We start from the raw sequence: 19,527 nt of genomic DNA on the forward strand, positions 1-19,527 counted from the left end.
AAAGTTATGGGCACTCGACGTCGTGGTATCAGCCGAAGCCTTTGTGACGTCAGCGACTGAGCGGCGCGCGCCGGATTGGACTGGAACGCCTGCTAGGCTAGGTCTGCTTCCGGCCGCCCTCGCAACGTGCAGGTGTGCTATGGGCGATGGGCCCTGACCCCTGTGCGCTTAGGTTTAGACCGGCGTGCTGACCTCTCTGTTGGGCTAGGTGGGGCTGCGACGTGTTGATTGATACGTCTCCAACGTATCTATAATTTTTGATTGTTCCATGCTATTATATTACCCCTTTTGGATGTTTATGGGCTTTATTTTACACATTTATATCATTTTTGGGACTAACCTACTAACTTGAGGCCCAGCCCGTATTGCTGTTTTTTCCTATTTCAGTATTTCGAAGAAAAGGAATATCAAACGGAGTCCAAACGGAATGAAACCTTCGGGAGCGTGATTTTTGGAACGAACGTGATCAAGAGGACTTGGAGTGCAAGTCAAGAAGCAGCCGAGGCGGCCACGAGAGGGTAGGGCGCCCCCCCCCACAGGGCGCGCCCCCCGTCTCGTGGGCCCCTCGGGTGGCCACCGACGTACTTCTTCCTCCTATATAAGCCTACGTACCCCGAAAACATCCGGGGAGCCAACGAAACACAATTTCCACCGCCGTAACCTTCTGTATCCACGAGATCCCATCTTGGAGCCTTCGCCGGCGCTCCGCCGGAGGGGGAATCGACCATGGAGGGCTTCTACATCAACACCATAGCCCCTCCGATGAGTTGTGAGTAGTTTACCACAGACCTTCGGGTCCATAGTTATTAGCTAGATGGCTTCTTCTCTCTTTTTGGATCTCAATATAATGTTCTCCCCTCTCTTGTGGAGATCTATTCGATGTAAACTCTTTTTGCGGTGTGTTTATTGAGATCTGATGAATTGTGGGTTCATGATCAAGTTTATCTATGAATAATATTTGAATTTTCTCTGAATTCTTTTATGTATGATTGAGTTATCTTTGCAAGTCTCTTCGAATTATCAGTTTGGTTTGGCCTACTTGATTGATCTTTCTTGCCATGGGAGAAGTGCTTAGCTTTGGGTTCAATCTTGCGGTGTCCTTACCCAGTGACAGAAAGGGTTGCAAGGCACGTATTGTATTGTTGCCATCGAGGATAAAAAGATGGGGTTTATATCATATTGCATGAGTTTATCCCTCTACATCATGTCATCTTGCTTAATGCGTTACTCTGTTCTTTGTGAACTTAATACTCTAGATGCAGGCAGGAGTCGGTCGATGTGTGGAGTAATAGTAGTAGATGCAGGCAGGAGTCGGTCTACTTGTCACGGACGTGATGCCTATATACATGATCATGCCTAGATAATCTCATAATTATTCGCTTTTCTATCAATTGCTCGACAGTAATTTGTCCACCCACCATAATACTTATGCTATCTTGAGAGAAGCCACTAGTGAAACCTATGGCCCCCGGGTCTATCTCTTATCATATTTGCTTCCAATCTACTTTTATTTGCATCTTTACTTTTTGCATCTATATTATAAAATACCAAAAATATATTTATCTTATCATACTATCTCTATTAGATCTCACTTTCGCAAGTGGCCGTGAAGGGATTGACAACCCCTTTATTGCGTTGGTTGTGAGTTCTTTGTTTGTTTGTGTAGGTGCGTGGGACTTTTGAGGAGCCTCCTACTGGATTGATACCTTGGTTCTCAAAAACTGAGGGAAATACTTACGCTACTATTGCTGCATCACCCTTTCCTCTTCAAGGAAAACCAACGCAAGCTCAAGACGTAGCAAGAAGGATTTCTGGCGCCGTTGCCGGGGAGGTCTTCGCTCAAGTCAAGACATATCAAGTACCCATCACAAACTCATCTCCCTCGCATTTACATTATTTGCCATTTGCCTCTCGTTTTCCTGTCCCCACTTCACCCTTGCCGTTTTATTCGCCCTCTCTTTCCCAATCTCTCTCTCTCTTTCGTTTGCCTTTTTCCGTTTGCTTGTGTGTTGGATTACTTGTTGCCATGGCGCAAGATAATACCAAGTTGTGTGATTTCTCGAATACCAATAATAATGATTTCCTTAGTACTCCGATTGCTCCTCTTAATGATGTTGAGTCTTGTGAAATCAATACTGCTTTGCTGAATCTTGTTATGAAAGATCAATTCGCCGGCCTTCCTAGTGAAGATGCCGTTACTCATCTAAACAATTTTGTTGATTTGTGTGATATGCAAAAGAAGAACGATACGGATAACAATATTGTTAAATTGAAGTTATTTCCGTTTTCACTTAGAGATCGTGCTAAACTTTGGTTTTCGTCTTTGCCTAAAAATAGTATTGATTCTTGGAACAAGTGCAAAGATGCTTTTATCTCTAAGTATTTTCCTCCCGCTAAGATTATCACTCTTAGGAACGATATTATGAATTTTAAACAACTTGATCATGAGCATGTTGCCCAATCTTGGGAAAGAATGAAATTGATGATTCGCAATTGCCCTACTCATGGTTTGAATTTATGGATGATCATACAAAAAAATTATGCTGGTTTGAACTTTGCTTCTAGAAATCTCTTAGATTCAACCGCGGGAGGCACATTTATGGAAATCACGTTAGGAGATGCTACAAAACTTCTTGATAATATTATGGCTAATTATTCTCAATGGCACACCGAAAGATCTTCTAGTAAAAAAGTGCATGCTATAGAAGAAATCAATGTTTTGAGTGGAAAGATGGATGAACTTACGAAATTGTTTGCTACTAAAAATACTCCTCTTGATCCCAATGATATGCCTTTGTATACTTTGATTGAGAATAATAATGAATCTATGGACGTGAATTTTGTTGGTAGGAATAGTTTTGGAAACAACGCTTATAGAGGAAACTTTAATTCTAGTCCGTTTCGTAGTAATTGCTCTAATAATTATGGAAATTCCTACAATAATTCCCATGGTAATTTTAATAAGATGCCCTCTGATTTTGAGAATAGTGTGAAAGAATTTATGATTTCTCAAAAGAATTTTAATGCTTTGCTTGAAGAAAAATTGCTCAAAGTTGATGATTTGGCTAGGAACATTGATAGACTTTCGCTTGATGTTGATTCTCTTAAACTTAGATCTTCTCCTCCTAAGCATGATATCAATGAGTCTCTCAAAGCCATGAGAATTTCCATTAATGAGTGCAAGGAAAGAACCGCTAGATTGCGTGCTAAGAAAGATTGCTTTGTAAAGCCGTGCTCTTCTAGTTTCCATGAAAATAATGATGAAGATCTTAAAGTTATTGATGCGTCTCCTATTATATCTTTGTTTTGCAATATGAATCTTGATAATTTTGGGACTGATGATGAGTCAACTTTACCTAGAAGGCGTCCCAAGAATTCGGAGTTTTTAGATCTTGATGCTAAATTTGATAAAAGTGGGATTGGAGAGGTCACGACTTTAAATAGTATTGAACCCACTATCTCGGATTTCAAGGAATTTGATTATGATAATTGTTCTTTAGAAGGTTGTATTTCCTTGTTGCAATCCGTTGTTAATTCTCCTCATGCTTATAGTCAAAATAAAGCTTTTACCAAACATATCGTTGATGCCTTGATGCAATCTTATGATGAAAAACTTAATTTGGAAGTTTCTATACCTAGAAAACTTAATGATGAGTGGGAACCTACTATAAAGATTAGAATTAAAGATCATGAGTGTTTTGCTTTGTGTGATTTGGGTGCTAGTGTTTCCACAATTCCGAAAACTTTATGTGATATTCTAGGTTTCCATGATCATGATGATTGCTCTTTAAATTTGCACCTTGCGGATTCCGCCATTAAAAAGCCAATGGGAAGGGTCAATGATGTTCTCATTGTTGCAAATAGAAATTTGGTGCCAGTAGATTTTATCGTTCTTGATATAGATTGCAATCTTTCTTGCCCTATTATTCTTGGTAGACCTTTCCTTAGAACGATTGGCGCGATTATTGATATGAAGGAAGGGAATATTAGATTTCAATTTCCATTAAAGAAAGGCATGGAGCACTTTCCAAGAAAGAAAGTCAAATTACCTTATGAATATATCATGCGGGCTACTTATGCATTTAGTGCCAAAGATGGCACTACTTAGATCTATCTTCGCTTTTATGCCTAGCTAGGGGCGTTAAACGATAGCGCTAGTTGGGAGGCAACCCAATTTTCTTTGTGTTTTTTGTTTTTGTTCCTGTTTAGTAATAAATCTTGCATCTACCTTCTGTTTAGATGTGTTTTTATCTTTTAATTAGTGTTTGTGCCAAGTAGAACCTATAGGATAACCTATGATGATAGTTGATTTGATTATGCTGAAAAACAGAAACTTTGCGCGCACGAATTTAGTTTTGTTAAATCACAGAAACGTGATTTTGCGTTGATTCTTTTTGCTGCTGATCAATAGATAAATTTTCCAGGACTTCCTATTTTAGTAGGATTTTTGGAGTTCCAGAAGTTTGCGTTAGCTACAGATTGCTACAGACTGTTCTGTTTTTGACAGATTCTGTTTTTCGTGTGTTGTTTGCTTATTTTGATGCATCTATGACTAGTAAAATAGTTTATAAACCATAGAGAAGTTGGAATACAGTAGGTTTAACACCAAAATAAATAAAGAATGAGTTCATTGCAGTACCTTATGTGGTGGTTTTGTTTTCTATCACTAACGGAGCTTATAAGATTTCCTGTTGAGTTTTGTGTTGTGAAGTTTTGAAGTTTTGGGTAAAGCTTTTATGGACTATGGAATAAGGAGTGGCAAGAGCCTAAGCTTGGGGATGCCCATGGCACCCCAAGATATTCAAGGATAGCCAAAAGCCTAAGCTTGGGGATGCCCCGGGAAGGCATCCCTGGGGATGCCCCGGGAAGGCATCCCTGGGGATGCCCCGGGAAGGCATCCCCTCTTTCGTCTTCGTTCATTGGTAACTTTACTTGGAGCTATATTTTTATTCGCCACATGATATGTGTTTTGCTTGGAGCGTCATGTATTATATTAGTCTTTGCTTTTTATTTTACCACAATCATCCTTTCTTTACACACCTTTTGGGAGAAGCCCACTTGATTAGAATTTGCTAGAATACTCTATGTGCTTCACTTATATCTTTTGAGCTTGATAGTTTTTGCTCTAGTGCTTCACTTATATCTTTTAGAGCACGGCGGTGACTTATTTTTGTAGAAATTGCTAGTCTCTCATGCTTCACTTATATTATTTTTAGAGTCTTTTAGAACAACATGGTATTTGCTATGGTTATAAAATTGGTCCTAGAATGGTAGGCATCCAAGTTGGGTATAATAAAAACTATCATAGGAAGTGAATTGGATGCTATGATCAATTTGATACTTGATAATTGTTTTGAGATAGGGAGGTAGTGATATTAAAGTCATGCTAGTTGGGTGATTATGAATTTAAAGAATGCTTGTGTTGAAGTTAGCAAGTCCCGTAGCATGCACGTATGGTTAAAGTTGTGTAACAAATTTGAAACATGAAGTGTACCTGGCTTGTGCATCCTTATGAGTGGCGGTCGGGGACGAGCGATGGTTTTTTCCTACCAATCTACCCCCCTAGGAGCATGCGCATAGTGCTTGATTTTTGATGACTTGTAAATTTTTGCAATAAGTATATGAGTTCTTTTGACTAATGTTGAGTCCATGGATTATACACACTTTTACCTTTCCACCATTGCTAGCCTCTTCGGTACCGTGCATTGCCCTTTCTCACCTTGAGAGTTGGTGCAAACTTCTGCGGTGCATCCAAACCCCGTGATACGATACGCTCTATCACACATAAACCTCCTTATATCTTCCTCAAAACAGCCACCATACCTACCTATTATGGCATTTCCATAGACATTCCGAGATATATTGCCATGCAACTTTCCACCGTTCCGTTCATCATCATCATGACATGTTTTACTTTTGTCATATTGCCATTGCATGATCATGTAGTTGACATCGTATTTGTGGCAAAGCCACCATGCATAATTTTTCATACATGTCACTCTTGATTCATTGCACCATCCCGGTACACCGCCAGAGGCATTCATATAGAGTCATATCTTATTGTAGTTTCGAGTTGTAATTCATATGTTGTAATCAATAGAAGTGTGATGATCATCATTATTAGAGCATTGCCCAAAGAAAAAGAAAGGCCAAAAGAAAAGAAAAAAGAAAGGCAAAAGAAAAAAAAAGAAAATAAATAAAAGGGGCAATGTTACTATCTCTTTTTCCACACTTGTGCTTCAAAGTAGCACCTTGTTCTTTATGTAGTGAGTCTCATATTGTGCTTCAAAGTAGCACCATGTTTTTCATATAGTGAGTCTCATAAGTTGTCTTTTTCATACTAGTGGGAATTTTTCATTATAGAACTTGGCTTGTATATTCCTACAATGGGCTTCCTCAAATGCCCTAGGTCTTCGTGAGCAAGCAAGTTGGATGCACACCCACTAGTTTTCTTTTGTTGAGCATTCATTTATAGCTCTAGTGCATCCGTTGCATGGCTATCCCTACTCCTCATGTTGACATCAATTGACGGGCATCTCCATAGCCCGTTGATTATCCTCGTCAATGTGAGACTTTCTCCTTTTTTGTCTTCTCCACACAATCCCCATCATCATATTCTATTCCATCCATAGTGCTATATCCATGGCTCACGCTCATGTATTGCGTGAAGGTTGAAAAAGTTTGAGATTATTTAAGTATGAAACAATTGCTTGGCTTGTCATCGGGGGTATAGAAGTTGGGAACATCTTTGTGTGACGAAAATGAAGCATAGCCTAACTATATGATTTTGTAGGGATGAACTTTCTTTTGCCATGTTATTTTGAGAAGACATGATTACTTTGATTAGTATGCTTGAAGTGTTACTATTTCTTTTATCAATATGAACTTTTATTTTGAATCATTTGGATCTGAACATTCATGCCACAATAAAGAAAATTACATTGAGAATTATGCTAGGTAGCATTCCACATCAAAAATTCTGTTTTTATCATTTACCTACTCGAGGACGAGCAGGAATTAAGCTTGGGGATGCTTGATACGTCTCCAACGTATCTATAATTTTTGATTGTTCCATGCTATTATATTACCCCTTTTGGATGTTTATGGGCTTTATTTTACACCTTTATATCATTTTTGGGACTAACCTACTAACCGGAGGCCCAACCCGTATTGCTGTTTTTTTGCCTATTTCAGTATTTAGAAGAAAAGGAATATCAAACGGAGTCCAAACGGAATGAAACCTTCGGGAGCGTGATTTTTGGAACGAACGTGATCAAGAGGACTTCGAGTGCAAGTCAAGAAGCAGCCGAGGCGGCCACGAGAGGGTAGGGCGCCCCCTACAGGGCGCCCCCCTGTCTCGTGGGCCCCTCGGGCGGCCACCGACGTACTTCTTCCTCCTATGTAAGCCTACGTACTCCGAAAACATCCAGTGAGCCAACGAAACACAATTTCCACCGCCGTAACCTTCTGTACTCGCGAGATCCCATCTTGGAGCCTTCGCCAGCGCTCCGCCGGAGGGGGAATCGACCACGGAGGGCTTCTACATCAACACCATAGCCCCTTCGATGAGTTGTGAGTAGTTTACCACAGACCTTCGGGTCCATAGTTATTAGCTAGATGGCTTCTTCTCTCTTTTTGGATCTCAATACAATGTTCTCCCCCTCTCTTGTGGAGATCTATTCGATGTAAACTCTTTTTGCGGTGTGTTTGTCGAGATCCGATGAATTGTGGGTTTATGATCAAGTTTATCTATGAATAATATTTGAATCTTCTCTGAATTCTTTTATGTATGATTGAGTTATCTTTGCAAATCTCTTCGAATTATCAGTTTGGTTTGGCCTACTTGATTGATCTTTCTTGCCATGGGAGAAGTGCTTAGCTTTGGGTTCAATCTTGCGGTGTCCTTACCCAGTGACAGAAAGGGTTGCAAGGCACGTATTGTATTGTTGCCATCGAGGATAAAAAGATGGGGTTTATATCATATTGCATGAGTTTATCCCTCTATATCATGTCATCTTGCTTAATGCGTTACTCTGTTCTTTGTGAACTTAATACTCTAGATGCAGGCAGGAGTCGGTCTACTTGTCACGGACGTGATGCCTATATACATGATCATGCCTAGATAATCTCATAATTATTCGCTTTTCTATCAATTGCTCGACAGTAATTTGTTCACCACCGTAATACTTATGCTATCTTGAGAGAAGCCACTAGTGAAACCTATGGCCCCCGGGTCTATCTCTTATCATATTTGCTTCCAATCTACTTTTATTTACATCTTTACTTTTTGCATCTATATTATAAAATACCAAAAATATATTTATCTTATCATACTATCTCTATTAGATCTCACTTTCGCAAGTGGCCGTGAAGGGATTGACAACCCCTTTATTGCGTTGGTTGTGAGTTCTTTGTTTGTTTGTGTAGGTGCGTGGGACTTTTGAGGAGCCTCCTACTGGATTGATACCTTGGTTCTCAAAAACTGAGGGAAATACTTACGCTACTATTGCTGCATCACCCTTTCCTCTTCAAGGAAAACCAACGCAAGCTCAAGACGTAGCATTGATCTTCCGAGGCCGGGCATGACCCAGGAAAGTGTGTCCGGCCAAATGGGATCAAGCGTGTTGGGTTATGTGGTGCACCCCTGCAGGGAAGTTAATCTATTCGAATAGCCGTGATGTTCGGTAACAGGATGACCTGGAGTTGTACCTTGACCTTATGACAACTAGAACCGGATACTTAATAAAACACACCCTTCCAAGTGCTAGATACAACCCGGTGGTCGCTCTCTAACAGGGCAACGAGGAGGGATCGCCGGGTAGGATTATGCTATGCGATGCTACTTGGAGGACTTCAATTACTCTCTTCTACATGCTGCAAGACGGAGGCTGCCAGAAGCATAGTCTTCGACAGGATTAGCTATCCCCCTTATTCTGGCTTTCTGCAGTTCAGTCACTGATATGGCCCTTTACACATATACCCATGCATATGTAGTGTAGCTCCTTGCTTGCGAGTACTTTGGATGAGTACTCATGGTTGCTTTGCTCCCCCTTTTTCCCCTTTCCGTTCTTTCTGGTTGTCGCAACCAGATGCTGGAGTCCAGGAGCCCGATGCCACCGTCGACGACGACGCCTACTACACTGGGGGTGCCTACTACTACGTGCAGGCCGCCGATGACGAACCAGGAGTAGTTTAGGAGGATCCCAGGCAGGAGGCCTGCGCCTCTTTCGTTTGTATCCCAGTTTGTGCTAGCCATCTTATGACAACTTGTTTAACTTATGTCCGTAGTCAGATATTGTTGCTTCCGCTGACTCGTCTATGATCGAGCACTTGTATTCGAGCCCTCGAGGCCCCTGGCTTGTATTATGATGCTTGTATGACTTATTTTTTTTTAAGAGTTGTGTTATGATATCTTTCCGTGAGTCCCTGATCTTGATCGTACACGTTTGCGTGTATGATTAGTGTACGATTGAATTGGGGGCGTCACAGTTAGTGTTTGCGACTAACATTGTTTGATGTTTGTGGCTAACCTTTGACACTTGTTTCTTGTGCTAACTTTTAGATTTGTTTGTTTCATTTGTGGTTTGACCAAATCTTTTGTTTCGCTTTGACAAAATCATGGTTGACTAGTTTTCTTTTCTAAAAAATAAGTTTGTTTTGCGGTGAATTTTGGGGATAAAATTCTTATAAGGTGGGGAGGATGTGATAACCCGAATTTTTGAGTTATTAATTAGTTTTGGTAAAATAATAGTTAACCTCTAATTATCTGCATGCATGAAAGAGAAATAGAGTTGATTGGCCTGTTTTGTTTGTGCATGCATCGATCAGCCACGCTTGAGTAGTTCTCTCTCCGTCCGAAAATACTTGTCATTAAAATGGAGAAAAATAAATGTATCTAGAACTAACATATATGTAGATACATCTCCTTTTATCCATTTTGATGACAAGTATTTCCGGACGAAAGGAGTACTAGTACGAAGCATCTAGTTAGAGGTTGTATTCTTAATCTTGAAGCAACGTGGCTTCATACAAAGAAGATGGGAGGTGTTGAACAGGGCAAACTAATAGTCGGCGGATATTTCTCCTATGTGGGCCATGCCCATGCGTTGCTGGCAGCACCCTAGTGGCTGACTCAGCCTTGTTCTCTCAACGTGGTTTGGTTGCATGGCGTCCAGGACAGCAAGGGATGTCCGCAGATTTTCCTTAGCAGCCAAGGGTCGCGCGGCAGAGCGGCAAGATATTTAGCTAGTTCTCCCCCGACCGACTCTTATAAATAGCTACTCTGTTTCAAATTATTTGATTTTCATTTATTTAGATATAGATATATCTAGACACTAAACAAGTATAGATACATTCATATCTAGACAAGTGAGAGTCAAGTAATTTGAAACGGAGAGAGTAGCACTTCTACTTGTGAGGCATACCATCACAACGTCTACCAGTCGGTCCATTCGAGAGAATGATAGAGAAGGAGGTGCTGTAAAAATACAGAGAGTGAGAGCAAGGCTGGCGAGATATCAGAGTAGAAGGTGCTGCTGATCCATAGCGTGCGAATCAGTTGCGTAGCCAGGGGGTGTGCCGGGTGTGCCCTGGCACACACAGACCTGTGTGAAAAAATTAGCTACTATTAATTAGTTGTTGTCCCATTATAGTTAAAAATGAAAAATCCATCTACAAGAAAAAAAACGTAGGGAGAAGGACAGAGGACGCGGCCCATTTACAAGCTTACAGCCCATAGAGCCAAAATTGCTCCCGATCGGAGGGCATCAACGTCTGTTTTCGCTTGGCATCCTGCCTGGGTTGCTCGTGCACAGACGACAGCTCAGCTTCTCCAGATTCGTGAAATCCCTAAATCCCCACGCTTCAACACATAGGCTGCCGGCGGGAGACCATGTGTGCAGGCAAATCAGGCGAGCCCGCGCGGCGGCGCTGAGACTTCGGCCGGCTTGCGGCGTCGAGCACGGGCAGGTCAACTGGGCAAGGACAACCTGCATCGGCGACATCACACGGGCAGGCTGCGGGCGAGCAGCGATTCGACAGGTCGACAGCAGCAGGCCAGCAGCAGCACGCCGGGCCGCCGTCGGCCGGCCAACGGCCAAACCTAGCTAGGCATCGGCGCATCGAGGTAGTTCCCCACTTTCCCTGTTTCATATTGCCATGGACCGTATACTGCAGTAGTGTTTCTGTTTTGATTTTAGCCTGTTAGCTATTTTTCTATTTTTCCTGTCAACAAAGAAACATGTTGAAACAAAGAAACATGTTCTTTATGACTTGGTTTACTTACTTCTCAAGTTGGTATTGATCCTACCGGTTTCTACGGCGACGGTTGAAAGAGTATTTTCCTCCATGAGCCTAGTCAAGACTATTTAATATTATCAAACTATTTGTATGGCTACTTTTGTTATATTTAAACATATTTGGTGAGCTATAATATTGTCAGACTTCAACTTATTTATATACCCCCTCCGATCCATAAAAAGTGTCGGCCACTTTTGATGGATCGGAGTGAGTAGTTCTTTCCATACAATTGTGGATTACATGTGTTGTCAAAAAAAATCGCCAGTGGGACACCTGTCAGGACCCGAGAGGGAGTAACAGATTTCTATAGCTAATTTGAGGAGATTATCGGGAGAGAAGCGAGATCTCAGATGTATTACTTTGGAAGTAAATGTAGGGTTCTTGTTCAAGCCGTAGCTCGCAAGGCAAGTTGGGAAATCGATAATGATTCTCTCCAGCCACAACCCGGCTGTTTATAGGCTGGCCAGTTTAGTGACTGCGATTCAACGGTGGTGATCCACCCATGAGAGCCATCGTGGCCGTTCCTTATCTGAAACGTCGGAAACGCTACACCCCTTTCTCTGAATCTCAACAGGGCGGCTTGCATAGCATACACTGCAGTCCTGACATTACCCCCTTCTTGAGAAACGACATGTCCTCATGGCGCTTGTTCTTGTTCTCTCCATCCTTGTGTAGTTGTCCGAAAGAAGTCCGGGAATGTGTACTTTATGAAATCGGCATCCTCCCAAGTTGCATCTTCAGGTGGTAAATTTTCCCATTGAATATACCATTGGACCACCAGCAGATTGTGCCGAGGAATTTGTCTGACCTGAAGGACTGTTGCAGGACCCGTCCTGACAGTGCCATCCTCTGTGACCATTGGTAGATTAGGGCTAGGAATGGCCTTTGGACCAATGTGCTTCTTTAACTGACTAACATGAAACACAGGATGTATTTTCACATGTTCAGGAAACTGTAACTTATAAGCCACTTTGCCCACTTTCTGGGTGATCATGAATGGGCCATAAAACTTGTTTTGGAGGTTCAAAGCCCCACGAAATCCAAATGCAGCAAGTCTGTAAGGAGCCATCTTGAGATACACCATATCTCCCACCTCAAACACCTTTCACTTCTCTTCATATCTGCATACTTTTTCATCCTGTTCTGAGCTTGCTGCAAGTTTGCTTTTAAATGTTCCAACATGTTTTGTTTATCTGCTAGGAAGGACTGTGCATCCTCATCTTCAGGGCCAGGTATAGCAAGTTCAGAGATCAGTGGTGGGGCAAAACCATACAGAGCTTGAAAAGGAGACATCTTCAGAGCAGTATGATAAGTTGTATTGTACCAGAATTCAGCTAGGGAAAGCCAAGAGGACCATTTTTTTGGTTGATCAGTAGTCATGCACCTGAGATAAGTTTCCAGACACTGATTAACTCTCTCTGTTTGGCCATCTGTTTGAGGACGGTATGCAGTACTGTATCTCAGTTCACTATTGAGAGCAGCAAAGATATCTTTCCATAGCTTGTGGTAAAAATTATATCTCTGTCTGAGATTATAAGCTGAGGTGGTCCATGCAATCTGATGATATTATCTACAAATGCTTGAGCCACACTTAGCACAGTGTAGGGGTGTGACAATGGAATGAAATGAGCATATCTAGTGAACCTGTCCACCACCACTAATATAACTTCCTTGCCTTGAGAATTAGGTAAACCTTCTATGAAATCCATAGAGATATGCTGCCAAGCCATGTCAGCCATAGGTAGGGGTTCCAACAAGCCAGGTTGCAGACAATTTTCATGCTTGGCTCTCTGACAGATAGGACATGCAGCAATGAAGTTTTCCACATGTGCTTTCAAACCAGGCCAATAAAATATGCTTTTAACTCTCTGATATGTAGCTCTTGTCCCTGAGTGTCCCCCCACTGGAGAGCTATGTAAAGCAGTAATAAGTCTGGTTCTCAAATCAGCCACATCTGCTACCATAATTCTTCCTTTATATCTGATAATGCCAGCTGTTAAGCTGTACTCAGACATGGTATTACTGTGCTTTAGCAGTAGTTGTTCCAAGAGAGCTTTTGTGGCTGGATCTTTGGGATAACTGTCCACTAGTTCTTGTGCCCACACAGGAGTAGCAACAGATATAGCCATGCAAGAAGGAAGTAATCTAGAGAGAGCATCAACTACCTTGTTCTGTATACCCTTTGTGTACTGGATCTTGAAATTAAACTCCAATAGCTTCATCATTAATTTGTGTTGGACTCCTTTAGTGATTTTCTGATCAGTGATAAATTTTAGAGATTGTTGATCAGTTTTAATGATCAGTTCATTTCCTATGAGATAATGCCTCCATTTCTTAAGGGCTTCTAGGATAGCCAGAGCTTCTTTCTCATAAGTTGATAGAGCAGCATTTCTAGGGCATAAGGAAGAGCTGTAGTAAGCTATAGGTCTACCTTGTTGCATCAGTACTTCTTCTATCCCTTTGCAAGAAGCATCAGTTTCCAGTATGAATGGTTTAGAGAAATCAGGCAGTGCTAGGACAGGGGCTGTGATGAGGGCTTGTTGGAGTTGAGCAAATGCTCTGTCATGTTCAGTTTTCCAAGCAAACTGACCCTTTTTCAGCAGATCATGTAGAGGTCTGCAGATGGTACCATACCCTTTAATAAATCTCCTATAGTAACCTGCTAATCCCAGAAAACTTCTCAACTTTGTGACATTTTCAGGGATGGGCCACTCAACAATTGCTTTGATTTTCTGTGGGTCAGTTGCCACTCCTGCTGCAGAGTGCAGATATCACATGTCCTAGGTATTCCACTTGTTGGACTGCAAATACACACTTGGATAGTTTAGCACATAGCTGGTTTTCCTTTAGTAGTTTAAGCACTAGCTCAATGTGTTCCATGTGCTCTTTGAGAGTTTTACTGTAAATGAGTATGTCATCAAAGAAAACTAGTACAAACTTTCTCAAATAGGGCCCAAAAATGCTGTTCATTAATGATTGGAAGGTGCCTGGTGCATTAGACAGGCCAAAGGGCGTCACCAGGTATTCAAAATGCCCCAAAAAAGTTCTGAAAGCCGTTTTATGTATATCATCAGGGTGCATCCTAATTTGGTGGCATCCTGCTCTCAAATCCAACTTAGAAAAATACTGAGCTCCATGCAATTCATCCAGTAAATCTTCTATTACTGGTATGGGGAATTTGTTTTTCACAGTGACGGAGTTGAGTTTCCTGAAATCAGTGCATAACCTCATAGAATTATCCTTTTTCTTCACTAATATGACAGGAGCTGCATATGGACTCTGGCTGTGTCTAATGAAATGAGCAGCCAACATTTTCTTGATTTGATCTTCCATTTCCTGTTTTTGATGATGTGGTACCCTATATGGTCTAGAATGAGGGGGCTCCACTCCAGGTTGTAAGGGTATTGTGTGATCACACTCTCTATGAGGTGGAAGGGTATGTGGTTCCTCAAATAGGTCTGCATATTCCATGAGTAACTTCTGTAATTGGGGAGGGGTTTGAAAACCAGCAGGTGCTTCCATTACAATATTATGCATCTGTAGTGAGAAACCTTCTGCTCCTTTATCCAACAGTTTACTCACTTCCTCTGCTGGGATTTCCTTTACTTTCTCAGGAGTGTTGAATATAGCAGCAGTCACTGTTTGCTTTCCCTTCATAGTGAAACTGAAGGTGTTATCAGGTATGTTGAAAGAAACAGGACTCATCATAGTGAACCAATCATAACCTAGTATGACATCATGACTAGGTAGAGGCAAGGTTCTGAAACTGTGTTGTAGTGTTGTTTTTGCTAACTGAAATTTACAGTTTGGGATGACAGCATTTGATATTAATTTCCCTCCTCCTGCTACTGCTATTGCTCTAGGTTTTACTGGCAGCAGATGGCAGTTTGCCTTCACAGCAAATTCCTGATTCATAAAGGATGATGAACTCCCAGAATCCAACAAGGCTACAGCTCGTTTACCATTGATATGGATTATAACAGTTGGTGTAGGAACGGCTAGCTGTTGTCCCATAGCATGAGCAGTGATAAACATGGCTTGATCTCCTGCCTCTTGAATTTCCTCTTGCTCTTGAGGAGGATTATCTTCTATATCTTCCTGTTGTTCTCCCATTTCTTGTTGCAACAGATGAATATTAGGAATGAGCTTGCATTTGTGACCATGCATCCACTTGTCTCCATATCTCCAACATTCACCCACCTTTCTAATTCGCTGAGGGTTGTTATTGGTACTTTCAGGCTGTTTGATTTGCCCACTTCGTTGTGGAGTAGCTGTTGTGGTACTGCTCTTGTTCTGGAAGTTGTTATTGTTCTTCTGATAGAAGTTTTCAAAAGAACTCTGTTGCTTCTTTTGTACTGTGCTTGCTGGTGGATGATTTGGTTCAACCTCTTTGGCTAAACAGTAGGCATCTGTTAGTGACTGTGGTCTGAGTGGTCTGATTTGGAATTTAATTCCCTCTCTCAAACCATTGACAAAGCATCTCACAAACCACTGCTCTCCAAGTTCAGGTGTTTCTTCTAACACATCTGCCATCAGATCTTCAAAGCTCTTGGTGTATTCCGAGACAGTGTTGTTTCCTTGTTTAAGTGAGTTAAATTTCTCAGTTAAGTCATAGGATCCATGTTCTGCAAATCTTTTAATGACTTCCTTCCCAAACTGAGTCCAAGACAACTGCTTCTTCAGCAGTCCAGATCTCCTAAGCCATGTGTCAGCTTCTCCAATGATGTACATTTGAGCAAGGGAGACCTTATATTCTTCAGGTGCAGCAGACATCTGAAAATACTTGTTACACTGCCTGATCCATCCCATTGGATCTTCACCAGAGAATCTAGGGAATTCCAATTTGGGCCCTTTAGTCAGTGCTTTCATGAATTGAGCTTGCATATCTAATTCATAAGTTCTGTGATACCCCTGCCACATCTGTCTGTCTCTGTTGTTCTGATAGAAATGATTGAATGCAGGTGTCTGGGCATTGTGCCTAGCTGTCAGTGGAGTACTACCAGAGTGGTGTGCTTCCTGTCTGCTCTGCTGGACAAAACCAGGTGGTCCATTAGCTTGGTTTGTGCGAATAGGAGGAAGATTCTGAAGTTGAGTATCTTCCATTTGCTTGGATTTCTCTCTCTCAGCAGCCAATTGTTTCCTTAGTTGCTCAAGTCGAGCCTCTTGTTCCTGTGTTTGATCTTGGTTCAGTGTAGGAGATTTGGGCACTTCCATCGAGCTAGAAGGGTGGTCTGAATGTTGAGCCTGCTGAGTTGTTTTGACCAGTGTTTGGAGAACACTGCTGATCACCGACAGCTGCTTACCCAGATCTATGACCACTTTTTCAGCCTCTCCTACAGTAGCTGAAATTTCCCCTTGCTTGGATCCAATAGCCTGCACGTCTGTCTGTAGTTTCGACACTTGTGACTGTACCTGAGCACTCTCTTTTTGCAGAACTCCAAAATCGTCGCGCAGTGAGAGCACCTCGAGCAGATCTGCTTCATCAATTCCTTTACCGCGTCCCATCTCCTTGATCTGAAGTAGGAATAAGGAATTTTACTACTGGACTGCCAGCAACCCGTTCCCTACTCTCGATCCTGCCGCCGCCGCGCTCCATGCCTCCTTGGCACACGGATCGGTGCTAGAGCGTGGAATTTTACAGATCAAGCAATTTGCTCGAACAACCGCCTCTGCTCTACCAATCTGTGCCCGAATAAGCACCGCCGCCAGCGCCACCACACCGTCGCCAACTACCACATCCCCGCCGTCACGCCTTGTCGCCGGTCGCCGAAGAAGGGAGGGAAGGGTGGGAATCCCGGATCTGAGAGGGGAAAAAATTGCTCCAAGGAACGATGGCTCTGTATACCAATTTGTCAGGACCCGAGAGGGAGTAACAGATTTCTATAGCTAATTTGAGGAGATTATCGGGAGAGAAGCGAGATCTCAGATGTATTACTTTGGAAGTAAATGTAGGGTTCTTGTTCAAGCCGTAGCTCGCAAGGCAAGTTGGGAAATCGATAATGATTCTCTCCAGCCACAACCCGGCTGTTTATAGGCTGGCCAGTTTAGTGACTGCGATCCAACGGTGGTGATCCACCCATGAGAGCCATCGTGGCCGTTCCTTATCTGAAACGGTATTGTCGGAAACGCTACACCCCTTTCTCTGAATCTCAACAGGGCGGCCTGCATAGCATACACTGCAGTCCCGACACACCCTTTCATAATTTCCTAGCTCCGCCACTGCGTGCGATGGTGGTATTCTTTTGGTGTACTGGTGTTTGAGCTTGTACGCCAAACCGGGTATCTGGAGCCAGTGTTGTTTGGTATCTACAGCGTAGATTATTGAGGCAAGCTCTTCTTGCATCTTTTGTATATTTTGTGATATATGCTTTGTTGATAATTTACATGATACCGAGATGGTACAAGATTGATGTCGATATATTGGGGCTAATGCGCTGGTGTCGGTACACAGTGATGGATCCGTAGGAGCCACCGGTACGAGCCGGGCTTAGCACGTACATTCGACATGGAAATGAACTCAAGAAAACTTGGTCTACGAAGGTGATCGTATTGTACCGGTTACAGTTCAGGTATGGGACTGTCTGAGTTCTTCGCGAGGGGCGGCCCTTGAATGGAAAATGTCGGTGATGGATTCGTAGGAGCGATCGACGTGAGTAGGTCAGGGTGTCCGGTGTCTTAGCGGGTCAAAGGTCTCTGCTTGTTCTGGAACCTGTGTGGTTCTGGTCGAGGCTGTCGGTATCGGAGTACCCCTCTTAAGAGCGTAAAAGTGTGAATATTCACCCATGTGATTTCCAGGTTGAGAAAGTCACTTTCATGTGTGGCACCATGTGTTTTAATATGCTTAATTACTTAACAACAATGCTCTGTTTGTATTTTCAAAACTTAGTGTATTTTACAATTTATATGAAAGTGTATGAATAGTTTGCTGAGTACGATTTGTTTGTACTCACCCTTGCTCCCCTTTGTTTTTATCAGAGTTCGCAGCGGAAGACGTCGTTATCCGAGGAGTAGGCTGGACCAGTTGGGTGGGAAGACGATAGAGAACCTTAAACTGTCACGCCCCGAGACCTGGCCCGGTAGAATGACAGCCGCCACGTGCCTATAGACCCCAAAGTCTATACACGCGCAAGGTGTGGAAAAGCTGGATAAACCAGCACAGTGGATCTCAAGATGCTCCTTTATTCAATTTACAGGATTAATTATATTTATACAAGAATAAAAAGATTCTCTAGTCGTTTCCCACCCAACTGATCCAGCCTACTCTTGGCTTAACGACGTCTTCCGCTGCGCACTCTGGTGAAAACAAAGGGAGCAAGGGGTGAGTATAAACAAGTCGTACTCAACAAACCATTCAAACACTTTCATATACTTTGTATTATATGCTTTGATGTGAATTTGCATGATACCGTATTGGTACGAGCTTATGTGTGGATATATGGGGCTAATGCGCTGGTGTCGGTATGCGGTGATGGATCCGTAGGAGCCACCAATACGAGCCGGGCTTAGCACGTATATTCGACATGAAAATGAACTCAATGTTTTTATAAAGAAAACTTGGTGCTACGAAGGTGATCGTATTGTACCGGTCACAGTTCAGGTATGGGACTGTCTGAGTTCTCCGCAAGGGGCGGCCCTTGAATGGAAAGTGTCGGTGATGGATCCGTATGAGTGATCGCCATGAGTAGGTCAGGGTGTCCGGTGTCTTAGCGGGTGCAAGAGCTATGCTCGTTCTGGAGCCTGTGTGGTTCTGGTCGAGGCTGTCGACGTCGGAGTACCCCTCTTAAGAGCGTAAAAGTGTGGAATTTCACTCCTGTGATTCCCGGGTAGGGAAACTCACTTTCAAGTGTGGCACCATGGGTTTTAAACTGCTTAATTCACTCCTGTGATTCCTGGGTAGGGAAACTCACTTTCAAGTGTGGCACCATGGGTTTTAAACTGCTTAATTATCTAACCATGATTACTTATTTGTATTTGTAAAACCTAGTATATTTTACAAAGTATATGAAAGTGTTTGAATAGTTTGCTGAGTATGATTTATCGTACTCACCCTTGCTTCCCTTTGTTTTTATCAGAGTTCGCAGCAAAAGACGTCGTTATTCGAAGAGTAGGCTGAACCAGTTGGGTGGGAAGACAATAAAAAATCTTTTTATTCATGTAAATGTAATAAACATGTAATATTAATTTAAATGAGCATCTTGAGATCCAACGTGCTGGTTTATCTTGCTTTCC

General features: G+C 42.4%; 1 long non-coding RNA gene across 2 annotated transcripts; it reads left to right on the top strand.

Annotated features, from left to right (window-relative positions):
* Positions 1-10,625: 10,625 nt before the first annotated feature.
* On the top strand, positions 10,626-19,504 carry LOC141026617 (uncharacterized). Of its 2 annotated transcripts, XR_012189012.1 has the most exons (3): positions 10,738-11,125; positions 18,274-18,616; positions 19,371-19,504. It is a non-coding gene; the product is annotated as an uncharacterized lncRNA (long non-coding RNA). The 2 variants fall into 2 exon arrangements; XR_012189011.1 differs by lacking the exon at positions 19,371-19,504 and having other exon boundaries at positions 10,626-11,125; positions 18,274-18,708.
* The last annotated feature ends 23 nt before the right edge of the window (positions 19,505-19,527 follow it).

This window comes from Aegilops tauschii, chromosome 7, assembly GCF_002575655.3.
Source record: "Aegilops tauschii subsp. strangulata cultivar AL8/78 chromosome 7, Aet v6.0, whole genome shotgun sequence".
Classification (NCBI taxonomy): domain Eukaryota; kingdom Viridiplantae; phylum Streptophyta; class Magnoliopsida; order Poales; family Poaceae; genus Aegilops; species Aegilops tauschii.